The sequence below is a fragment of the Geotrypetes seraphini genome, chromosome 14 (assembly GCF_902459505.1).
Source record: "Geotrypetes seraphini chromosome 14, aGeoSer1.1, whole genome shotgun sequence".
NCBI classification, from domain to species: domain Eukaryota; kingdom Metazoa; phylum Chordata; class Amphibia; order Gymnophiona; family Dermophiidae; genus Geotrypetes; species Geotrypetes seraphini.
Window position 1 is genome coordinate 2065128 of NC_047097.1, and position 23066 is coordinate 2088193.

The 23066-nt window shown below is 42.9% G+C and overlaps 1 long non-coding RNA gene across 1 annotated transcript; it reads right to left on the reverse strand.

Moving 5' to 3' along the window:
- Positions 1 to 4518: 4518 nt before the first annotated feature.
- LOC117348604 lies at positions 4519 to 23040 on the reverse strand. The gene is made up of 3 exons (XR_004537006.1): positions 22935 to 23040; positions 15979 to 16261; positions 4519 to 4731 (listed from the first exon to the last, which is right to left on the reverse strand). It is a non-coding gene; the product is annotated as an uncharacterized LOC117348604 (long non-coding RNA).
- Between the last annotated feature and the right edge of the window lie 26 nt (positions 23041 to 23066).

Sequence of the window (23066 nt, forward strand, 5' to 3'; positions counted from 1 at the left end):
CCACCCAAAATAGTGTACAGACCAGTAACAGAACCTAAACAGGTAGGGCAGTATACAATTGAAGTCTATTCAAAATACAACTTCTACGGTCTGCAGACAAAATGTTCAAATATGGAGTCCAAATGGTAACAAAGTCCCTGCTTCGTTGTCTGGAGGACTGAGCCAATCTAGCTTCCCAACCCATCAGCTCATGTAAGCGATTCTGCCAATACCAAAATTATGGGGGCTCGGGAGATAACCAACAAGTCAGGATACATTTCTTCCCCAAAATATAACATTTACTGAGAAACAATTTTTCTGCAGAAGTATACCCAGAAAGCATCGAGAAATGAGTAAAGAGCATAGAAAGTGCTGAAACAGAAACAGGCTCCCGAAGGAGCTCCCACAAAAAGGATGCCACAGCTTTCCAAAATGCCTGGACCTCCACAGCTCCAAAGAGCATGAAAATAGGAGTTCACCACAGCATTGCAGCGTCCACAGAGCTGAGTATCAACACATCCCAAGTAATAAGCTTGACTTGTGGGAACATAAGCTCTCAAAACTGTACGATAGTGGTATTCCCGCAAGTCGGCACCATGGACCAGGCTCGTAGTGCGTTTCAACACACTGAACAAAAAATTCCCTCCAAGGTCCCTTCCCAAATCTCGCTGCCAGGCCTTCAAAACAGATGGAACAATCCTAGGCGGACCGAGGGCCAAAAGCTGTTTATGAAAATAGATCAAGACCCTGGTCTCCGGGTCCGCCTCCAAGAAGGTGTGGAAGCAAAGCCCAAAATTCCTCCTCAAGGAGTCCCCTGGGAGGGAGCCCACATAATGCTGTAATTGACAATACGCAAAAGGAAGTCCAGTCCCAGGGACATCTCTCTGTAACATGTCCTCCCTCACAAAGAAGAAGAGTCCCAGTTTCCCACAGAGCATGCCTTAGCTGTTCAACTCCCCGAGCCCGCCACCTACCAAAGGCTGAAGGATCAACTCCCGGAAGAAGCCAGGTTCCCTACCAATGGCAGCAGAACACTCACATGTGGATCCTGATTCCACAATCAAAGAATACATCAGTCAGAAATAGAACCATGTTCTAATCCAGTCCTGGTTTTTGAAAATACCACTTTCCTTTCTCTCAGTAAATATACCCTCCCCCCCCCCCCCCTTCTTTACAAAACTGTGAAAGCAGTTTTTTTAATGCAGGCTAGTGTTCTGAATGCTCTGCGCTGCTCCTGACACTCATAGAGTTCCTTTGAGCGTTGGGAGCAGCGCATTCAGCATGCCAGCCTGCGCTAAAAACCGGGGAATAGTGATCTTAATTTTCAGGCACAGCATAAAGAGGGTAATTCTGTAAAGTAACACTAAAATTTTTCACTTATTATGATTAATAATAGCTTATATGTTTATGTGTAAAATTCAGCCAGAGTACATATTTGGCAGGTGCATACACAAGAGGAATACGGACAGACTATGGGCAGGATTTGGATGTCAGGTAAGGAGCAGGACAAGAGGCTGTATTCAATAGTGCTGCCCAATTTCCGATTCGAATTGAATCATTTATTCTTTTTTTGTTTTTTAATCTACCATAATCTCCCCACCCCTGTAATGTCCTGTCTAAATTAGATTGTAAGCTCTTCTGAGCAGGGACTGTCTATTGTATATTAAAATGTACAGCGCTGAATACACCTTTTCAGCGCTATAGAAATAATAAATAGTAGTAGTAGTAGTAGTGGTGGATTATCAAAAAGGCTTATCTGTGTTTTTAGTGAGGTTTCTAGCAGTCTCCAACCCTGCCATGCAAATGGACTCTTCAAAATTAAAATGAGCACTCCAGTGGATTCTTAACATTGCCAAACCATTTTCTAAGAGCACCATCGACTTTTAGCAACAAAAATCAGCGACTGGTCCAGGGGTGCTGGAACAATGACAGCACTTTTTAAAACCCTGGTATGGCAGTGTCGGAGACTGCTAGACAGCCAACTGACACCCCCCCCCCCCCAACTAGCGGGAGAGATGCTCACTCTTTCCCACCACAAACAACAGAGGTGACTCCCCCACCAACGAGAGAGATGCCCACTCTCTTCCGCCATAAACATACCCCACTGCAATGGCAACCCGCCCCCCCCCCCACCCCCAGCAGGAGATTCCCACTCTCTCACCACAAATAACACCCCCCTGCAGCGGGACCCCCCCCCCCCGGGGAGGGGCCTTAGGCAACTGAATCAATCAGGGCCTTTGGCCCCTCCCTATGCATCACATGATGCACCAGGGAGGGAAAGGTGCATCATTTGGGACTGGCAGTGGTGGGCGAAGCAGGAGCCTCTCTTCGGGCTTCCTGCTTCCAACATTTTAAAGAGGTACGTTGGAGGTTCAGGGTGGAGTGTCCCATGTCCAAAAGGTCCTTTTCTAGGCGTTTTTGACTTGGACAAATTTTTGGATGAAAATGGGGGTATAAAGGTAGACGATTTAGCAGTCTGGGCGATCAAACAGCTGGACATACAGTTAGATGACTCTCGAAAACCAAAATATTTTGGATGTATTTTTCGAAAATGGACTTTAGACACTGCTGATTTTGGGCAACTAGCGACTTAGGCCCAAAACGGACTTAGATGTTTCTTTCGATTATGCCCCTCCACGTGTGTAGAGGTAAAGGAAAACTTGAAATGTTATTATTCAAAGGCTGGGTTTTTTTTTAAGCCAGTCATGCTTGAAAACACATGCAAAAGCACTGTTTTTATCTATAAAATGAAAAAGCATAATCTCTTCCAAAAGTATTCTGAGACCATTCAAGCACAAATTTTAGAACTTTATAAAAAGTAGCATTATTAATGCTGTTAGATATTTGCACATATTTTTTAATCTAATAATATCTGAGCCTCTGGCAATTAAGTACATGAGCTCAAGGCAGAGTATCGTCTGCAAATACCCAAGCAACATGAAGGACTGGTAGGCAATTTACTGTTTTCATACTCTTACTCCCAGAACACTAAGTCCTGGTTCTCCTGTGCAACAGCCAGAGTCAGCTTCCTGCAATTTGTATATTCCAAGTTTATTTGCAATTGATATACCGACCATCTTCATGTATCAGGTCGGTTTACAATATTAAAAATATAAAAATTAAAAATAAATGGGGAGAGGGGTAGAAGCAAATTGAGACAAAGACATTGACATAACTGGATATTATGAGTTTGGGGTGTGGGAGATTAAAATTACATTGTGAAAATCAAAGTAAGAGGAGATATGAAGGGAAGTGGGAAAACAGTAAGGAAAGGAGGGCGGGTCGCTTCATTGAAGCGGTTCACGTGATAAGTATGCTGCAATTGAAGAGAGAAGGAATTTTATCTTGTGCTTTGGAATGCGTCTTGGAACAAAAAGGTTTTGAGATTAGTTTTAAATTTAGCGAGAGAATTTTCATGGCGGAGATGAGATGGCATGGCATTCCCAAAGTGCGGGGGCTGTGGTGGAGAATATTGTGTTTCTGGTGTACTCCCCAGTAGAGGATGACACGGGGACAAATTTGTCCCCATCCCCATGGGAACTCAATTTCCCTGTCCCATCCCCACGAGTTTTGTCACTGTCCCTGCCCCATTAGTGAAGCTCTGCCTTAACCACACAAGCTTCGAACACTTATGGTTTTTAAGTCTTTGAGGTTTCTGCAGATGAGGACAGAGCTTGAAGGAAGGGGGCAGGGACCGGTAAAAGAATTCACCGGGACGGGAAAATTAGTTCCCGTGGGGAGGTGGGAAAATTTGTTCCCGTGTCAATCTCTACTCCCCAGGTGGGGATTACTACTAAAAATCATGTTTTTCATATAGAGGAGGGGGTGTAAAAAATGATCAGCCCTGGGTGTTACATATGGTAGGTACGCCACTGGGTTTCCCCAATAGTCAAACCCAAGGTCAGAGCAGCTGAGCACAGAGGGGCCGATACAGAAAACTTTGCACACTTTTGTGCAGGTTTGCAATGAAGAAAGGGTTTCAGGGCGAGTGTTAACTTGTGCAGAAGCCCTGACTGCATACTGCATTAAAGTGAAAGCAAATGAGTAATAAACTAACCAGCAGCAAACAAAGCAAAAAAAATAATTTTTAAAGTTTTGAAAGCACAGCTAATGCAGAATTTTTTTTTTTTTTTTACCAGGGTCTGGGACAGTATAGAAACGTTGGTTGAGAGGAATCTTTCCTCCAACCTAACCACCCTGCCCTGACATCAGCCCGGATATTTGATATCAACCCTCCTCCCTCCTTCCTTGAACCAAACCTCCACCTAGTTATCTTGTGACCCCTCCCCCACTTTGTCGAGTGTAAAAAAAGTTAAATTCCTGGTGTCTAGTGGCACCCACCCACCTCTCGACCCCTCCTCCAGGTCCAACCTCTGTACCTTTACAAGAGGAAGGGAGTAATGCCTCTAATGCCACCATCTCGAAAATGTATAAGAAAAAGTCCACTAGATTAATATAATTCAAATGCAACTGTTTGCTGTTTAGGACGCCTCAGCCCCACCACTCCACCACTGTAATATATTTATTATAACAGCGGGAAGGCTGTGTGGTGCCTCATCATCGGCAGTCCTTATATTAATTTTTCATTATTTTATTTTTGAATATTATTTTAAATACTTTTTTTGTTAAATCTTATAATCTTTAATGCTAGTGTTGCAGTTACTAAAAGTATAAATATGCACTTATCTCAGCCACCTTGGGAGCCAGACCCGACATGTTTCGCACTGTTCGAGTGCTGTTTCAAGGGTCTCCCTGTGAGAGAAAAGGAGAAGACTAAGAAACCAATTCCACCCTAGTCTCCCCCCCCAGAATATATAAAAACCAACGTTTAGTGTCATATCTATCAAAATTTATATATGTCTCAACAGAAAACGCTCACCGGGGCTGCCGCTGTCATCCGACTCCTGATTTTAATTTTTTCAGTGATGGCGGCGGCGTCTCCCGGCACTATTTAAATACCCCTCGCAATCGTATTGTAACCCCGCCTACTTGATGACGAACCGCCGATTTTCAGCCTATCAGTGTCCCCCATTCCACCTCAGCATTTAACCCTCTTGGTGTCACAGTGTCTAATTCAAAGATATATCGTTGTTCCATCTCATTTAATTTAATTTGATCTCCCCCACCCGCCATACCCATGATCCCATCTATGACCCGCCACCTAATGTCTTCACATGTGTGTTTTAATTTAACCCAGTGTTCCACCATCGGAGCCTGCATTACTTCATTATTTATACGAGATTTATGCTCAGTAAGCCTTATTTTAATTTTTCTATTGGTGCGACCTATATAAATAAGTTCACACGGACAAATCACTGCATATATCACGTTTTTAGAGTCACAATCCGTATCAGATTTTGACCTAAGGATCCGTTGTCTCCCTGGGGCTTTCCAGGAAAGCCATCTCGAAAATGGCAGCACCATCCTGGGTATGCACCAGGCTGAGTCTAATCAGCCACATAAAGGAGCAACCAACAAACATCTTCTAGGTTCAAGCAATTTTTATTGATGCAAACACAGCAAATGCAACACCAGCGCACCCCAAAGATGTTGAGTGACTTCATTTTTGGCAGCACTTTCGGCAGATTTAATATACAGGCAATTGTTGTTATCTTCATTTTTTGCGGTATACTTTATACCTTATTTACCATGGACCCCTGATTAAGGTGTTTGTCCGAAACATGGACCGTGTTGGGTCCCTTGGTTGGTGATAAGGTTTTTATATTACTGCAATTTATTTTGGGATAATAAATTTTTGCCTGCATCGTGTACATTGTCTGCAGTTTTTGTTTGTTCTCCAGTACAAATAATAATGCATCATATACAATAATAGAACAAGCATATACAATATAAGAGTAATATCAACCAACTCCCTCCCCTTCCTTCTCTACATAGGGCAAGTGAGATTAATGAGGGTGGAAAGGTACTCCAAAGCACTGTACTCTTATGAACCCCAAAAATATCACACCACCCCTTCCCCCACCTAAACTACTTATCCTATCTTTGACTAATTGCCAGAACCTTTAATACACCCCATTTCCCCTCCTCAAACACCCCCTCTCCTCCCCCCCAATGATACTCTCCACCCCGCCCCACCAGTACTCACCATTACTCTCCCAACCCAACTAACATCTTCTTTCTCTTACCTCTCATTTATCTCTCTAGAGCTCATGAAAATAAACTGCTGGTATCAATTATTAGGAAAGTTTCATATCCTTTGTTGCACTATTACATTGCTCTGTTTCTATCTGCACTCTGTTTTCCTGTTTCTCTCTTATTTCTTTAGCTTTGCACTTGAAAATTGTGCATTTCAGCTAAAGTTGTAAAGTTTATACCTTATGATTGCTTCAAGAAAATCCTGAGGGAAACAGTGTAAAATTCAACTGTGAAAAGGAAGAGCGGTCCTTTTCAAATGCAGTTTCTGGAATCCGGTGGATTACAGGACCGAAGGCAACATGGATTCACTAGAGCTAGGTCTTGTCAGACAAATCTAATCAATGTCTTTGACTGGGTGAGCAGAGAATTGGATAGAGGGAGTGCACTAGATGTGGTGTATTTAGATTTCAGCAAAGCCTTTGACAGTGTTCTACACAGACGCCTAATAAATAAACTGAGTGCCCTCAGGATGGGCCCCAAAGTGACAAGCTGGGTCAAAAACTAATTGAGTGGAAGAGGACAAAGGGTAGTGATCAAAAGAGATCGCTCTGAGGAAAGGGATGTTACCAGTGGTGTGCCTCAAGGTTCTGTTCTTGGGCCTGTTCTTTTTACCATTTTTGTAAGCGATATTGCTGAAGGGCTGTCAGGTAAGATTTGCCTCTTTGCGGATGATACCAAAATCTGCAATACAGTAGACATCCCAGATGGGGTGAACAACATGAAGAAAGACCTAGAGAAGCTTGAAGAATGGTCTGAAATTTTCAGTTAAAATTTAATGCTAACAAATGCAAGATCATACATTTGGGCTACAAAAATCCGAAGGAATGGTACAGTTTAGGTGGTGAAAAACTTATGTGCACAACAGAAGAGCGGGACTTGGATGTGATTGTATATGATGATCTTAAGGTGGTTAAAAAGGAGATGTCGAAAGCTAGGATGCATAGGAAGGAGTATGGCCAGTAGAAAAAGGAGGTATTAATGTCCCTGTATAAGACTCTGGTGAGACCTCATTTAAAATATTTTGGAGACCACAATTTCAAAAAAGATTTAACAAGGATGGAACTGGTCCAGAGAAAGGCATCTAAAATGGTGGTTCATAGGCAAAACCGCCGAAGACAAAGGCGCGCGCCGACAACTGAGCTTAACACGGAAGCGTGCGCCGAAGAAAGTGTTTTTAGGGGCTCTGATGGGGGGTTTTGTTGGGGAACCCCCCCACTTAACTTAATACAGATCGCGGCGGTGTTGTGGGGGGTTTGGGGGGTTGTAACCGCCCTCATTATACTGGAAACTTAACTGTTTCCCTGTTTTTTAGGGAAAGAAAAAGTGAAGTTTTCAGTAAAATGTGGAGGGTTACAACCCTCCACAACACGGCACGATCTGTATAAAGTAAAGTGGGGGGGGGTTCCCCCCCACACCCCCATCGGAGCCCTTTAAAAAAGTCATTTTCTTCGGTGCGCGCCTCCGCGTTGCGCTCAGTTGTCTGCGCGCGCCTTTGACCCGACACCAAAATGGTATGTGGTCTTCATTATAAGGCATATAGGGACAGACTTAAAGATCTCAATATGTATACTTTGGAGGAAAGGGGAGATACAATAGAGACATTTAAATACCTACGTGGTGCAAATGCGCATGAGCCGAGTCTCCTTCATTTCAAAGGAAGCTCTGGAATGAGAGGGCATAGGATGAAGTTAAGAGGTGATAGGCTCAGGAGTAATCTAAGGAAATACTATTTTATAGAAAGGGTGGTAGATGCGTGGAACAGTCTCCCGGAAGAAGTGTCTGAATTCAAGAAGTCGTGGCATAAGCACGTGGGATGTCAGAGAAGAAGAGATAATGGTTGCTGTGGATGGGCAGACTGGATGGGCCATTTGGCCTTTATCTGCCATCATGTTTCTATGAATGCAGGGAGAAGCAGACTAATCTTGCTTCTTACACTATTGCTTGCTATAGTCCACATTTTTTGGGGTTTCAGAGAAGGCAAGTGACTCTTAAACTGCTGGTGCCAATTATTCATCCCTCCCAACTTTGACTCTGCTTTTCTTACATAAATTGTTTGTAAGGGAAAGATTTTCCTGATGATTCATCACCTCAGTGGGTCAGTACTAACAGCACAGCCCTCCTCCTCAGCTGGATTCCTTCCACTTTGGACTTCTTCCATTATCTCAGCTCTGAGATTCTGTAGAGGCTTCAATCTGTGCAGCTGGATGTGGCAGCAATGTTTTTCCCCCCCCCCTCAAAGACTATGCCTCAACCTGTTTTGTCCATGTTTTTTTCAAGTTTGGCTTTTTTTTTAAGAATTTTGATGGTGGGGGAACGGATCATATTTTCTCTCTCTCTTTTTTTTTTGCATCAAACATTGGAACAATTCTTGTCTAAATGCTCAATTAAACTCCAGCTCCTTTGACCTTGCCCCCTGAAGGAAGTCTGGCTTTTCCAGACAGTTTTTAACCTCACTAACTTATCTTCTTATCCTATCCATTAGCCACTCCTTGGTCTGCCACTTTTTTATGACTATGTACCAACCCTACCCATTTTAAGCAGCTAGCATGGGATTTTTTAAAAAATCTATCATGTTAACAGTTTTAATGCTAGTTAACCATTAGAGCAGGTGCCCAAACGTCTATGTGCAGTAAAACCTGTGCTAGCCATTTAACCCAGCTTAGTAAATAACCCTTCAGTGTTTTTTCAACTCATTTTTGCTTCCTGTAGGCATTTGGTGAAACACCAGGGCCCTTTAAATCAGATCCTAGGTGTTTTCAGTACTTTCCTATACAAAAATACTGGACTAAAGCAATTGCTTGTAAATATTTTGTAAATGAAATAAAAATATTACATTACATTACATTACATCAGGGATTTCTATTCCGCCATTACCTTGCGGTTCAAGGCGGATTACAAAAGGTTAATTTAAAAAAGACATAATTATTATGTTCTCAATATTCTTCATCCTTGAATGTTTTTCAGGTTAGTCAACTCTGGCAAAATCCTTGCAGGAGGTTGCTAGCACATTCTATTTGGCAGGACTAAATATGGAAGTTTAAAATATTTCTTCTTGGATAGAGAAAATATTGTCCTGATGTACATTATTATATCAGCAGCAAATGAATAATCCTAAATCACGGCTGCCTTTTCAGCTGCCAAACCCCATGCACTTTTATTTATGCAATAATTTCTGTTCTGGTTTGCAAATTTGCTAAGGAATTCACAGATTTCAAAGCTTCCAGCTGCACTACACTTTTTTTCCCATGTGACCCGACACCCAGAAAAAAAAAAAGAGCCTTTGCTGCTGAAAACTTTTGATAATTGAACAGCTGGCAAAAAGTCCAAAAGAAAATTCATCATTTTGACATGATGATCTTATAAAAGTTTATAAAAGTTCTGTGCTTTCCCTCTAAATTTCTGTGCTGCAAATCCATAACCATAGTATTTAAGGCCACAACCACTGTGTTTTAGACATTTTCCTTACTGAATATCTATAGAATATGATTAGTGCTCTTCCATTTGACAATTTCATTCAATTAAACTTTGAGAGCTAAACGTACCAATTAGGCATTCTATTTTAATGTAGCCTCAGATTTTTGACTATCTCATTAGCAAAACTATATAGGGGGCACTATTTAAACCCTGCTGATAACATTGTTTTAAACAATGACCACAAAATTTAAATATTTTAAGAATATTCAGCAGAGGCACCGAAAATACTGAAAACCGCCAAACTATATGGATTGTAGCAATATTCGGGTGCTGCCTAAGTGGTTTAAGTTAGAATAGCTTTACTAACTTCAACCATTTAGAAATGTAGAAACATAAAAAAAAAGATGGTGGATGAAGGTGGTTCATAGTCATTCGCGCTTGAGACTTCAGTGCACTGCCTAAAAAGTGACTTTTAAAGAGCTCCGACACAAGGTGTGAGTGGGGGACCCCCCCAGTTTACTTCATACTCTTCGCGCTGCCATGGGGGGGGGGGGGGGTTTGGAACTGTCCATTATAGAGTAAACTTAACTTTTTCCCAATTTTCTAGGAAAAAGTTAAGTTTTCTCTATAATGTGTGTGTGTGTGTGGGGGGGGGGGGGTTTGCACCCCCCACGCCCCCCCCAACGGCAGCGCGAACAGTCTGAAGTAAAATATAGGGGGGTTTCCCCATTCACACCCCGTGTCGGAACTCTTTAAAAGTCACTTTTCAGGCGGCACGCTGGTGTCTTGCGCCAAATTGTCGGCGCTGCAATGTCAGCGCGTTGAAGTCTCGCACGCTTTTGTCCCGTCACCGATAAAGGCTATATGGTTCATCTGTATCATCCGCTATCACTTCCTCCCCTAAAGACTTTCTACATGCCCACCCCACACTTTCTTGAATTCAGGTACAGTTCTTGTCACCACCACCTCCACCAGGAGGTTGTTCCATGCATCTACCATCCTTTCCATAAAGTAGTATTTCCTTACATTGCTTTTTATTCTATCCCCCTTCAATGTCCTTTTACTCCAGAGCTGAAAAGGGACCTGCCTCCTGTGCATTTATGCCGCGGAGATATTTAAACGTGTCTCAATCATATCTCTTCTCATCTTTTTTCCAAAGTATACATATTGAGGCCTTGAGTCTATTTCTATATGCTTTGATGATCAAGCCTACATTTTACACATGAATTTTTTTAAAAAAAGGGCCTTTCCTTTAAATTACATGCGTAATTACAGAATTAGGAACCTCTGTCCTCAAATTTAGGTACAGGTATTTGTACCACATTTTCAGTGCTGCAAATTTAGTCTCGTATCCTGAGAGTAAGCGCTATTCTATAAATTGCGTCTTAACATTAAGCACGGCTTATAGAATAGAATTTTTGGGGGGCGCCCTATATACAATTTAGCCCTAGGTGTTATAGTGCAACATTTACATACCCCAACATAAGCTACTATTGACATGGCATAAGCGGGTGTGCTTAAATGTTGGTGTGTAAATGCCGACTTATGCTAGTAACCTTTAATGGAGAATCTGGAGGGGAGGAATGGCCTAGTGGTTAGAGCTGCTGCCTCAGCACCCTGAGGTCATGAGCTTAATCCCAGCCTGCTGCTTGTGACTCTGGGCAAGTCACTTAAACCTCTGTTATAAGATTATTATTAAATGGATGGCTTGATCAGGATGAATCTCCACCAATAAACTATATCACTCTCAAAGAGAGGAATATAATTTATAAAGAACTATTAACATGGGGAAAGAATATATATAGCTCTGTTTCAAACAGCTCTGTAATATGTAATCTATATATATTAAAAAGACTGAGATTCAAAGCATTTGCAAACAATTGTATAAAAGTTGTTAAGCCTAACAAAGAGTGTTTGGTAGAATGGTCTAGGAAATATTGTATAGAAGTTAAGCCTACCAGTAGCTCTATCAGTGAGCCATAAGTACCTCAAAGCACCACAGTACCTTGAGCTAGCCCTCAATAGGTAGAATAGCACTTTGGCGGACTATTGGCACTGATGTATGCAGAAATGTTTTACACTCAGTCTATGGAGTTGCCCTTTCAGTGGCTGCTAAATGGGTAAATCTCTGATTATTGGACCAATATATTGGTTACTATTCCTGGCCTAGTAGTTGTCTAGATAGATGAACTTGTGGTGGTAAGTTTTCGCATAAGAAATTCAGTCTCATCTTATGTAATTTGTCTGTTTTAATTATTTTAAATTTGGGTATTGTGCTGCATGTACAGGCTAAAGGAAAAACACAAACGTGGATGAAATGTTATATATTAGTTTCAGGAAGGGTCCTTATCAGCTTCTTTGATTGGGTAACAGGAAAGCTAGACTCGGGAGAGTCTCTGGACATAGTGTACTTGGACTTCAGTAAGGCTTTCGACAGCGTCCCACACCATAGACTTTTAAACAAGATGAAATCGATGGGGTTAGGCGAGACACTAACTGCATGGGTCAATGATAGGCTGAGTGGAAGACGTCAGAGGGTGGTGGTCAACAGCACCCTCTCTGAGACATCGGAGGTGACCAGCGGAGTGCCACAGGGCTCGGTCCTGGGTCCACTCCTTTTTAACATATTCATAAGGGACTTGACCCAAGGGCTTCAGGGTAAAGTAACTCTATTAGCTGATGACGCCAAACTATGTAATATAGTAAGTGAAAGCAATCTGCAGGATAGTATGACGCAGGATCTGCTTACGTTGGAAAACTGGTCCTCGACATGGCAGCTGGGCTTCAACGCTAAGAAATGTAAGGTTATGCATCTCGGTAGCAGAAATCCATGCAAACCTTACACCTTAAATGGAGAAACACTAGCTAGGACTTCAGAAGAACGGGACTTGGGAGTGATCATCAGCGCAGACATGAAGGCTGCCAAACAAGTAGAGGCCTCATCCAAAGCAAGGCAACTTATGGGATGTATCAACAGAAGCTTCGTTAGCCGCAAATCTGAAGTCATAATGCCACTGTACAGAACCATGGTGAGACCTCATCTGGAGTACTGTGTGCAATTCTGGAGGCCACATTACCGTAAAGACGTGCTTAAGAGTTGAGTCAGTTCAGCGGATGGCCACTAGGATGATCTCGGGGCTCAAGGGTCTCTCGTACGAAGAAAGACTGAACAAATTGCAGCTCTACACTCTAGAGGAGCGCAGGGAGAGGGGGGACATGATTGAGACATTTAAATACATCACGGGACGTGTCGAGGTGGAAGAAGACATCTTCTTTCTCAAGGGACCCTCGGTCACAAGGGGGCATCCGTTCAAACTCAGAGGAGGGAAATTCGATAGTGACATAAGGAAGTATTTCTTCACAGAAAGGGTTGTAGATCACTGGAACAAGCTTCCAGAGCAGGTGATCAAGGCCACCAGCGTTATTGACTTTAAGAATAAATGGGATGCCCTAGTGGGATCCTTACGAGGGTCGAGTTAAGGAACTAGGTCATTAGTACTCAAACTTAATGGGGTGGGTCAGTGGAGTGGGCAGACTTGATGGGCTGTGGCCCTTTTCTGCCGTCATGTTTCTATGTTTCTATGAACAAAATACCTCTCACTCTATGTATCAAAATGGTTCACTAATCATATGCCAAATAGCTCAGTCCTCTTACACTGTTACATTACAATAGCTTTCCACATGATTATGCAGGTGATAACAGCTCCCATTTAAATTCTTAAGCAAACATCTGAATGTAAGGAATGAAAAATATTGGAGAATTGGAAGATTATGTTGCTCAGAAGTGACAATTTGATCTCTTTCAACAACAAAGAGAAATAGTACTGCTTGCCCTCTCAGTACCCCAAGCCCAAGGCAATAACTGAGTCCATGACCTTTTGAACTTGCTGACTCTATGCCCTATTGGTTCTGCTTTCCAAATTTTGCTTATTTTTCTTTACTGGGGAAAAAAATGTAGATTATATAAAACACTGTGAAATTTTAGAAGTATATTTTTTCTGCCTCCCAATGTAAAGCAGAAATATCCAGCACTACAAATTCACTTTTAGCGAACTCTTTCATTAGATCTAATTCCTCAGTCCCAAAATGATTATTCAGATATACATTGTGACCAGTCAGGCTCCATGCCTGCCAAGGTCCCAATAGGTACAGGGAAGGAAGGGGACAAGAAACCTAAAAAGGGGGTGCCCAGGGCTCGGCCCCATCACCATTTTGATCTCCCTGAACTTACTAGTAACCCAGAGTCGGGGGTGGGAAGACTTCACACAGGCCTTCATTGGAACACAGCAGAGTTAGGACCCTGATCTTAGGAAGGAAGCTGAAGATGAGGACACAGAGGATATCGTTCTCAGAGATCCTGCTGATACCGAGGGCTGATGTGAAGAGACAGACGGAACTACAATCAATAAATGCGTGGATGAGGAGATGGTGTGAGGAAGAGGGATTTCACTTCGTGAGGAACTGGATGACGTTCTGGGGCAAGAACAAGCTCTTCAGGAGAGATGGACTACACCTGAGCACGGCGGGAACTAGACTACTAGCAAACAACGTCAGGAGAGAAATGGAGCAAGCTTTAAACTAAGAAGAAGGGGAAAGCCGACAGTCGACCAGATGTCGATGATTCGGAAGACAGGATCCCAAGAAGATACTGAGTGGGGAAAGTGTTGGAAAGACACTAATGGCACAAAACAGGAGCTGAAAAACCAAGGGAGCCAGACAAAACAAGAGTTTAAGAGGAGTGTACTACAAGCGGAAGACAAAATGGAGCAAGATGAAGGGGAGGATCAAAAGGAGGATAATAAGAACGTACTACAAGGGGATGACAAGGGAGACAATAACCAGGAGTCTACAGGACAGGTAGGGGACAGAAAGAAAAATGAAACACAAGGGAAAATAACAAGGAGGAAAAAATATCAAGACCTGAACTGCATGTACACTAATGCAAGAAACCTAAAGAACAAAATGGGGAAACTAGAAGCTGTGGCCAAAGATGAGAACCTAGACATCATAGCGATCATGGAAACATGATGGAACGAGGAAAACAAATGGGACATAATACTGCCAGGGTACAAGCTCTACTGAAGAGATAGGACACATCAGAAAGGAGTAGGAGTAGCACTTCACATAAAGGACACCATTCACTCAACAGCAACGACAAATGACCAACTGGAATCACTATGGGTCAAAATACCGTGAAGAAAGGGAGCCGAGATAAAGATGGGGCTGTACTACTGCCCACCAGGGCAAACTGAAGCACAGGAGACAGAACTGGGAGCTGAGTTGAGGCGGGAATGCAAAAACGCAAACACCATAGTTATGGGAGACTTCAACTATCCCGGGATAGACTGGAGTCTTGGAGTTTCAAAATGTACAAAGGAAACGGAGTTCCTGGAGGCTATACGGGACTGCTTCTTGGAACAGCTTGTCAAGGAACCAACGAGAGGGACGGCTATTCTGGATCTAATCCTCAACGGGCTGAATGGACCTGCCAAGGAAGTGGAAGTAGTGGGACCATTAGGAAACAGTGATCACAACAAGATCCAGTTCAAAGTGGAAATAGGAGTGCCAAAGGGGAAGAGAACCATTGCAACAACATTTAACTTCAAGAAAGGGAACTATGATGCCATGCGACAAATGGTGAAGAAGAAACTCAGGAACAGCTCCAGGAAAGCACAGACGGTGGAGCAAGCTTGGTCCTTATTCAAAGACACGGTAAATGAAGCGCAAAACCTATATATACCCAGATTTAGAAAAGGGTGCAAAAAGAATCAAGCAAAAGACCTGGCATGGATAACCAATGAAGTCAAGAATGTGATAGGGGAGAAGTGGAAAAAGGATAAAACCGAGGAAAATTGGAAAGAACACAGGAAGCATCAAAAAGCATGTCATCGTGTGGTCAGAAAAGCAAAAAAAGAGTATAAAGAGAGACTTGCCAGGGAAGCATGGAATTTTAAACCATTCTTCCGATATGTGAAAGGAAAATAGCCGGCGAGGGAGGAGGTGGGACCTCTGGATGAGGGAGAAAGGAAGGGAGTGGTGAAGGAGGAAGAAGAGGTGGCAGACAGACTAAACACGTTCTTTTCGTCGGTCTTCACAAAGGAGGACACATCCAATGTGCCGGAACCGGAAAAAAACTTCAAGGGGGATCAGGAGGGAAAATTATCATGCATGGTGGTAAGCCTTAAAGACGTACTGAAACAGATAGATAGATTAAAAAATGACAAATCTCCGGGCCCAGACAGAATCCACCCGAGAATATTGAAAGAGCTCAGACAAAACGGTGGAGTTGCTGCAGCAGATTTGCAACCTATCCTTGAAAACAGGGGTAATTCCAGAGGACTGGAGGATAGCGAATGTTACACCTATCTTTAAAAAAGTGTTGCAATGGGTTCCATGACCTGTTCACACAGATAGGAAATTCTGTTTTACCTTGAAATTTCCCATAGCCTTTCTTAAAGTCCTATCAAGTTCATCAGAGTATACTTTTACATAAGTAAACTGGAAGTCACTATCCATGTTTTGTGTTCCCATTGTTCCAATGTAATTTGTGTCTTTTCCTTCTTGTAGTGGAATTTCCCAGTGTTCTGTAGATGATGTGAAGCAAAACAAGCATTGTTTCCTCAATCTGATGATCTTCCACTTGACGGTTCATTTCGACATCATATACTGAAACATTTTGCACTCGGGGATATTCCCTCTTGACAAACCTGTTCTGAAAATTAAAAAGAGTAAGAAACAAACAGTATTAAAATAAACCTGAATTCTGCTGCTTTTTATGAGTAAAACTGGCACCTAAGAAAGGTATTGTCAAATTCTCACACTGGTCCAATAAAAAGGCATTTCATTGCCTGAAAAGAACTCAACGGTAGCAAATTAAAGACCACCACAAAGCAAATCAACCAAGAAAGATTTAGGGCTCCTTTTACAAAGGCGCGCTAGCGTTTTTAGCGTGCGCTACCCGAAAAACTACCGCCTGCTCAAGAGGAGGCGGTAGCAGCTAGCGCGCGCTATTCTGCGCGTTAAGGCCCTAAGGCACCTTTGTAAAAGGAGCCCTTAGAGCCTGACCATCATTACAAAATGAGTGTGGGGGCACCTAAAGCTTTAGTAAACCAAACCTTTCCAACTAAGAATTAAAAGAACTATTAGATTTTGCTCACCTTGAGAGTGTGGTGCAGTGGTTAAAGCTACAGTCTCAGCACCCTGAGGTTGTGGGTTCAAACCCACGCTGCTCCTTGTGACCCTGGGCAAGTCACTTAATCCCCTCATTGCCCCAGGTATATTAGATAGATTGTGAGCCCACCAGGACATATAGGGAAAAATGCTCGAGTACCTGAATAAATTCATGTAAACCATTCTGAGCTTCCTTGGGAGAACGGTATATAAAATAAATAATTGCCAATTATCAGTGCCAATCAAGTACATTGTGCATGCAAGTCAGCTGTGTACACCAATTTTGCACACACAACCTAAGGTGCCATATACAGAATTGGGGGGTAAATGCACAACTGTTCAATTTAACAGACTTCACTTTAGGGCAACTGTTAATATATGCTTGGAGTTTCTCTCTTATCAAGAAGGACCAGCATCCTTTACAGATTCAGAATTTTATTGGCCTAATATGTTGCCAAAGTAATATGTTTGGAAATGAATTTTATAAGAGTGATAAAAAAACCAAACAAAAATAATCCGCAGTCCTATTTTATAAAAACAAATTATGTGTTTAATTGACTTCATATAACAAGACTCCTACAACAATCCCCAAAAGTGCATAAAATGCTGTCACACAAAGGGGTCCTTTTACAAAGCCTCGCTAGCGGTTTTAGCGCACGTACCGGATTAGCGCAAGCTATCCAGAAATCTACCGCCTGCTCAAAAGGAGGCGGTAGCAGCTAGTGCGTGCTATTCCGCACGTTAAGGCCCCTGCGCGGCTTTGTAAAAGGAGCCCAAAGTTACACTTCATCCAACAAAAACAAGCCCGACCTGTTGTCAGATAAGTGAAAAGTCAGATAATATGGAAAACAATGGTAACCCCTTAAAAATGCACAGCAAACATACAGTCAAACTTCAGTTTGCGAGTGTTTTGCAAGACAAGCAAAACATTCTCGCAAAACTTGTCTCGACTCGATTTGCAAGCACTGCCCCCCCCCCCCCGAGAACCGGAATCACTCCCCCACCTCCGCTCGAACCGGTACCCCCCCCGAACAACTTGAAACTTACTCCCCCCCCGGTCTGGCACTGGCATGCAGCCCACAGGACGTGCCGGTGCCGCTTGAAGAATTTCCTGCCTCTGCTGGGCCTTGAGCATGCAACTGTGCATGCTCAAGGCCTTCTAATTCTCCTCGCCGAGATTCTCGGAGATCTCGAAGGCCTTGAGCATGTGCAGATGCATGCGCAAGGCCCAGCAGAGGCAGGAAGTTCTTCAAGCGGCACGTCCTGTGGGCTGCGTGCCGGTGCCAGTTGTTCGGGCGGGGGGTGCCGGTTGGAGTGGGGGGGGGGGGGAAACAACATATCAAGCGAGTTTCCATTATTTCCTATGGGGAAACTCGCTTTGATATACAAGCATGCTTCTGGAACAAATTATGCTGGTAAACCAAGTTTCCACTGTATTTTATAATAATAATAATAATTTTAGTCTTGTATACTGCCAAAGCCATAATAGTTTAAGGCGGTTTACAATAAGCTGTACTGGACAATCAGTGAAAAAAAATACAATACAAATAATCAGAAATACATACAAGATAAAAATTAAAGCTGAATCATTAGGTTACAAAATCAATCGAACAACTGTTTTTACTAATTTTCTAAAAATAAAATAAGATGGAGCACGCATATATTACCCAGCTAGTCAGTCATTTTGTGCATAAAGAGACAAACATAGGCTATCTGTATTTATTAACACTGATCGGCAACAACAAAAAATGAAAAACTTGAATAGGGCATGATTGTGCTTCTTGTACAGCAGGCAATTTGAGCATAAATACAGAGCAATATATTTCACAAAACAGCAACTGTACTGAGGGAGTGTGAAGAAAAACAAAGAATCAAGCAAAGGAACCCTGTTTATCTACAGCAGTGTCTCGCAAACTTTGCACAGCCACAGCACACTAAACTGGTGGCTGCGGCTCGAGGGCATCTGGAAGTGTGCGGACGTAGACGCGATGACATCACCCGCATACGTGATGTCAACATCCATGCGTGCGCAAAGGCCCTCCAGATGGGAGGCGCTGCCTGACTGCCTACAGGATGTACCTCTTGACGCATATCCTATAGGCAGTCAGCTGGTGCTTCTCCTCCTCTCGTGGCACACCTGGAATCTCGGGTGGCACACAGTTTGCGATACACTGATCTACAGCATGTTCAGCCTCACTTGAGTTGACTTCTACAGCGGACAACGTGAACAGAAACAGAGAAGCAAGAAGTACATTCTAAAACGTAAAACATTCATTATTGGAATTTATTATCTGCCTTTATGAAGAGATTCACCCAAGGTGGTTAATAAATTGTACAGAGCACAAGTGAAGTCCCATTTTTCAAGCTCGCAACTTTATCTTCTCCAGGCAACAACAACTGGAAGCAGACTTCAAGATAACAGTTCCGAGGAGGCCAAAGCATAGAACTCTGGCAAACCGGTGGAAAACAACAGTTTCACAGTGATTTTAAAGTACCGGGCAATGCTCATCACCAACATCATGCAAATTATATACATGCTGTTTGTGTTGAGTATCGACAATAAAAGAGAGAGGAACGTGCTTGTGAGGCGCAGCTCTTTTGAGCAGGCCCAGCAGAGTTGTATGGCTGTGATCTCTGGTGCACCAAACAAGGCAGAAGCAGCAGAAAGAGGAGGTTTTATTTTTTGGTTCCATTGTGGTTTTAGACGCAGCTGTTACATGGGGGAAAACACATGCACACAAAACATGCACATGATGGCCACAATCCCATGGACATGACATAAACACGCTTGACAAATGGGTCGCGACATGGCAAATGAGTTTTAACGTGGATAAGTGTAAGGTGATGCATGTCGATAACAAAAATTTTATACACGCCTACAGGATGGCCGGTGCGGTACTTGGAGAGACCACCCAGGAAAGAGACTTGGGAGTACTGGTCGACAAGTCGATGAAGCCGTCCACACAATGCACGGCGGCAGCACAAAGGGCAAACAGAATGCTAGGAATGATTAAGAAGGGGATCACAAACAGATTGGAGAAGGTTATCATGCTGTTATACCGGGCCATGGTACGCCCTCACCTGGAATACTGTGTCCAGCACTCGTCACCATACATGAAGAAGGACACAGTGCTACTCGATAGGGTAGAGAAGAGCGACTAAAATGGTTAAAGGGCTGGAGGAGTTGCCAGGCTGGAGAGATTAGAGAAACTGGGTCTCTTCTCCCTTGAAAAGAGGAGACATGATTGAAACATTCAAAATAATGAAGGGAATAGACTTAGTAGATAAAGACAGGTTGTTCACTCTCTCCAAGGTAGAAAGAAAGAGAGGGCACTCTCTAAAGTTAAAAGGCAATAGATTCCGTACAAACGTAAGGAAGTTCTTCTTCACTCAGAGAGTGGTGGAAAGCTGGAACGCTCTTCATGAGGCTATTATTGGAGAAAACACCATCCAGGATTAAAGACAAAGTTAGACAAGAACCGAAACGTACGCAGGTAGGGCTAGTCTTAGTTAGGGCACTGGTCTTTGACCTAGGGGCTGCCGCATGAGCGGACTGCAGGGCACGGTGGACAACTGGTCTGACCCAGCAGCGACAATTCTTATGATGTGCTGCTTTTACAAATGCTACCAGCCTGCTCCATGAGACTTCACTCTTGTGTTACCTTCAGCTCCAGACCTGCTGTAAAGCTGTGCATGGAAATAGATAGGTGTTCCGCTCTGCATTACAGGATTTTAGGGGAGGGGGACCCTCTAAGAAGCCCCAGAATCTCTTTAAAAAACCCTAAATCAACTCCACTCTGACATCTCTCATAGATAGTAATGGTCTGTCCTCACTGTGCTGTCATGTGCAATCAGGATCTCTAGGGGCTTGTCTCTTCTGGCTGCCTTTTACAGACTGAAGCAGCCAGAAACCCTTTACCATACCAGTTTCACATGATTCTTCAGGGGAGGGATGCAGCCAGTACCTGCAAGGTCTCTCGACTTGCACGGAACCCAACTACAGCCTGGTTCACAAACTTCTGTCAAAACCCAGTGAACAGACTCCCAGGGACCAAACCCCGAACCAATCCAAATGTTAAGGCAGGTGCCCTACAGCAAGGGTGGGCCACCTAGCAAGAGGCCTCAGAACACTGAGTCTATAGGTTCTCCCAGGCAGAGCGGTCCCAGGACTACTGGGAACCTCTATAACACCCAAAGTTCTAAGAAAAACATTGGATAATACCCCAAAATAAGAAATTTTAGTGGAGCAGATGAACAAAAACAATCTCAACTTGCTTGCAGAAAGAAAAAATTGAGGAAAGAGGGCAGTGCCCAGCGATGCAGGGAGGCGGAGTTGAAAAGGTAGATGATGCGTTCTGCATACCTCCCAGGTGAAAATGCACTACCCACATGCTCAGGACTGTACTTTTAGCAATGGGAAACATTTTTTAATGTTCACTTCCTTTATCTTAATTTAATGCACAAACAAGCAATGTTAGATGCAGTGCCTCAAATCAGACATGGTGCCCTCGCTGCAAAAGCAGCGTACCAGGACCAAAAATTATGGTTCCCTTGCAGAGAAGTATGATCTCGGATCAAAAAAAGGCTCCTTTGCTGAAAAAGCAGGGTCCTAGGTCCAAATATTACTATATATACAGTACTGGAAAACAGGATGCGAAATCCTGCACTTCTTAATTGCAATGAGGGGGTGCATAAAGAAGTATCAGATAAGCACGGTCTCAGATCAAAAATGGTTATCATTGCAAAAGTGGAGTCCCAAATCCAAAACTTGCTGAGCTGCATATATTGGAAAAACAGGAAAAGAACCTGTGTGCTTCTTAATGACAATGCAATGACATCACTTGGGGGGGGGGGGGTACTCTGCCAGATATGTTGAGTGGTCAAATTATCAAAACTATAGTGTATGTGCATGTAGGTATTCGTATATTTTATTTTAAAAGTACACAGATTTACAACAGCTTCACCCAAATACAGATTCAAGGAACACTTAGAAGCAGAATTCCTAAAAGTATCCATACTCTTGTTGGTACATGTATTTTTACATTCATATATCCACATCATTTTATAAATACTATTTTCACATGTAAAATGTACCTACTGAATAGAAAATGATTTTTGAAACTTGATCTTCAAAGTGGTTAAAAGCAGAAAAATAAAACTATACAGCCTGGAAGGGTCTTGTATGTAGAAATCCAAGGACAGTAAGCATGAGAATAGAGAGAGCATGTTTAAGGCAGAACAAAGAAAAATAGGGAGACCCGATGATCTACAGTTTTTTTTGTTTTCATACATTCATATGTGGCATAAACTTAAGTGCAATTGCATTGTCAGGAGTGGAAGAGTAGCCTAGTAGTTGGAGCGGCCGTCTCAGCACCCCTAGGTTGCGAGTTCGATCGATTTCCACTGCCGCGCCTTGTGACTCTGGGCAAGTCATCGCCCCACTTACACAGCTTTTGATTGTAATGTAATGTAATGTAATTTATTTCTTATATACCGCTACATCCGTTAGGTTCTAAGCGGTTTACAGAAAATATACATTAAGATTAGAAATAGGAAAGGTACTTGAAAAATTCCCTTACTGTCCCGAAGGCTCACAATCTAACTAAAGTACCTGGAGGGTAATAGAGAAGTGAAAAGTAGAGTTAGAGGAAAAATAAAAATAAAATAAACATTTTAACAAGACAGCATTGATCTAAATACTTTGGAAGGTAGAAGAGAGGAGAGAAAGGAATAGAAGCAGAAGGGGGAGCCGTTGAACAGTAGAATTCTGGAAAAATAGAACAAAACAAAGACAAAAGGCAAAACAATAGATAAGATTAAAGATAAATCTTAAGCTGGAAAGAAAAATAAAATAAAACACAGAAAAAAAAAAAAGTCCCGTCCCCTTTACCATAACGAACAGGTATGAGATACACTGGAAGTAAATCTACACAAACGTTTTCAGGCATATTCGTTATAATAATCCTGAAAAGCCGATTGTTTAGATGTGCCTCCAAGAGAGGATCGAAACTGGTTTAAAAGAGACCCCCTAGAAAGCTCGTTCTGTCTTTTACTGGACATAGGCTCAGGATTCGTCCAGCTGAGATTTGCAAGGACTGAGACCCCCCCCCCCCCCTCCTGGAGGACCCAAATGCAGGGAGCGATATATCATTTCCAAACCCCACGAAGGGTAACCGCTTAATCGTTCCTCCTTCTCTCTCTCCACCACCCCCTACCTTCAAACTTGTCTTTGAGGTCTTCGGTAGGAGCAACCACTCAGTCAAACTACCCACACCAACCTCCGGAGCTTTCAGACCGCTCCGCCGGAAACCGGAAGTTGGTTGGAAAGGAGGCGGGACGCGTCGGGG